The sequence below is a fragment of the Rhagoletis pomonella genome, unplaced genomic scaffold, assembly GCF_013731165.1.
Source record: "Rhagoletis pomonella isolate Grant_MI unplaced genomic scaffold, Rhpom_1.0 Rhpom_scaffold_00002, whole genome shotgun sequence".
Taxonomy (NCBI): Eukaryota; Metazoa; Arthropoda; class Insecta; order Diptera; family Tephritidae; genus Rhagoletis; species Rhagoletis pomonella.
In genome coordinates, this window is record NW_023458556.1 from 18,662,480 (window position 1) to 18,665,764 (window position 3,285).

The following is a 3,285-nucleotide window of genomic DNA, read 5'->3' on the forward strand; positions in this document are numbered from 1 at the left end:
ACTTACATAATGCATACATATATATGTACATGTGTAAGAAAGTATATCTCAATAGTATATCTATCTAAGAATATGTGTATATAGTAAAAAAGTAAGCTGCTGAAGCTCTCCTACCACGTAAGAAAGTTAGGCTTCGCATTGTTGATTCGCACAAACATACGGGCATACATATGTAAAAAAGTAAGCATGCACAAACATACATATAAGATATGTATGTAAACAGATTAAACTAATTTTACCATAAATAAAAAAATACGAAAATATTAAAATTAAATACATATGAACAAATCAGAATATTTATAACTACAATAGTGGAAGTGCTCTCACTTCTATCTTAATGAAATCGGCATGCTGTCACTGACATCCTATTTACGCTTGAACATGTTGCTGAGGCGCCGTTTTGGTGGAGAATTCTGAAATAGATAATTCGCAGGATAAGATAATTTTAGTAGATATTCATATAAATAATGATAATGCCTTGCACACTGAGAACGAGTTAACTAAATATTATTCTCTCAACACGTGATTTTGTTATAGTTACACGATTTGGTTACAATTACCAAATCTTGTGTTGAGAGAAATATATTTTGCTGAACCTTTTCTGAGTGCAGATCAAGCAAAAACAAAAAAAACCGTGGACCACAAATAATGATTATTTTTATATTTCATCATAAAAAATCATGCGGAAAGAGAAACGCTGCTTGCATAGGGAGTAAAAAAACATACTTCTCTCTCCTTGTTACTCGGACAACCTTCAACGGCACGGATTTTTACGTTTTATTCAAAAAATTAAGTTCAATTGTTTTTTGAGGTTCATTTATTGCTTGAAAAATATTCATTTTTATTTTTTAGTACCAGGTTGACCGAGCCTTGCCCGGAGTGCACATACTTTTTAAAATTTTCCAAATTTGGATAGCTTTAAAAAAATATTTTGGAAAAAAAATTGGGTTTCGATATCTATTAAGTAAATTTCTTACTCCAAAATTTAGGTGGCAATCCTATTCCGAAATACGCTGGAATGAATGGTACATTTCTTGAGTGTATATGTACTGTGTATACACAAAAAAATGCTGATTGAAATTAACAAAATACAAATTTTTATTACATAGAAGCGTGGCAGCCCTGATGGAAAATATTTTCTGACCAAAGTTCTCAACAATACCTTTCATTTGATATCCTTATTGCGATGTTTAAGATAAATTGTCTAAAATCGAAAATAAGTGGCAACCTTACACTATTATCCCAAGGGATAACATTTTGTATATACGGAAAGCATTGTTTAAGAACCTTCTCTCGGCACCCATGAATAGTAATACTTTACATTTTTTCTTAGCAAAAAAATAAATAAATATGTTATTCAAAATAGGTGGCAACCCTGTTAAAATATTTTTGAATTAGGGATCTTTAAAATACCTTCCATTTGATACCCATATTCTGATGTTTTAATTAATTTGTAACTAATTTCGAATAGGTGGCATCCTTATGCGAGTCTTCTCGGAGATATTGCCTATTCAGATAACCTTATAATCCAAAACATTAGCTGTATACAAAATTTCATCAAAATCGTTAGAGCCGTTTCCGAGAACCCTATGGATATACATATGGGTGTTTCCATGAAAATGTAAATCGAAAATGCAATGCAGTAAACGGCTTTATAACTTTAATTTCGTATTCAGATGGCGGAAAAAGGTTTTGAAACCGCGAAACGGTGGAGAACTGAAAAAAATAAATTTCAAATTTAATTTAGTATGTGTTACTAGTAATAATATTGTATGAGGGAAAAATCTGTCTCGTACGTTATGTCGCGTACGTTATTATGTTTTTTTTTTTTTTTTAATAAAACTAACCAGAGATAATTTCTATTAAAAAATGGAAGGATTGTAAAGGTATATTATTTAGCCTAGTTTAGGAATTTTTAAAGAAAAGAAAAACTCCCGTGATTCGCAGACTTTCGCATATATGTATATGTGCCTTAAAATCACTTCTTTTTTGTCGCGTACGTTATCACCTTGTTTTGAACGGATATTTTCCACACCAAAGTTTCGAGGCTGCTTATTTTTTTCTCAAACATAGTACCCTTTGGTTGCAACATAACCGTAATCTAGTTTTTCAGTAACTTCTATTTTCCATAAGCGTACGAATGTCGCGTACGGCTGCATTTAAATGTATGTATATACATAAATACAAGAATTGCTCGTTTAATGTAATAACCCACCAAGCAAAACATGAGAAATATGCAACAATCGTCAATGGCAACCAATTGGCGACTCGTCGATTTATTGCCATGGTGAGAAATCGGCAACATCATTTCTTTCATGTAATTTTAGTAATATGTTTTCAATAAAAATCAAACTGATGAATTTTGCATCAACAGTATTCTGCAAAAACATCTAATGTATGCCAAAGATAAGATTAACAAAATAAGAAGCGCCTTATGTAGCGGAGGAAACAAATAATTTCGTTTTCAAATTGTAATTTTTTAATCAAAAATAAATTAAATATTAAATAAGAAAAAATTTTCCAAACATTGCCTATAGCAATAATAAAGTGATAAGAAAACAGCTCATTCAGGTAATAAGAAAATGACTCGATCAGGCGAGTTGCCTTCGGCGGACGTTTTAGAGCGACTGATAATAAGAAATCGATACGATGGCGATAAAGTTGTTGCCGAGGGCGACATGTTTTCTTATTTCCGGCAACAAAAATTGTCTGGTGGGAAGATTACAAGTTTTTATTTAACTTGCAGGATCTAGCATAAATACCACCAATAATGTCAGCCTGGAGATCAAGCGGGGAATAACTCCTGCCTACAAGTGCAACTTTGAGCTCGCTTAGCAATGGAAACGCAGAGCTCTCTCTTGACGGAAAAGAAGATAAAATGACGAACTGTGCGAGCTCTACAAAGAGAGGAACATCGAGAAGTGCATTAAGATTCAACGCATATGATGGTTGGGATATATCCCACGAATGGATGTTGATGATGCTCGGCACCGATAGATGGACAACGGAGCAAGGGAAAAATCTGTATAAATCTCGTGTGAACCATTGGTGAAGTTTTTTGTCTTCACTCAAACCGATTTTTTACGGCAAAATTTCGCGATTTACAAGTTTTGGTGAATGTAAATGTAATATGTATTTCAAAAGTAGGTCGACACATTTATGGAGATTCTGAAAATAGAGAAGAATATCAGATCTTTTTTCGTTTGAAGATTTATTACAAGGCGAACTTATAGTTGCCATCCCGTACGAGTCCGGACTAGTCAGAAATAGTCAGAATCAGTCAGA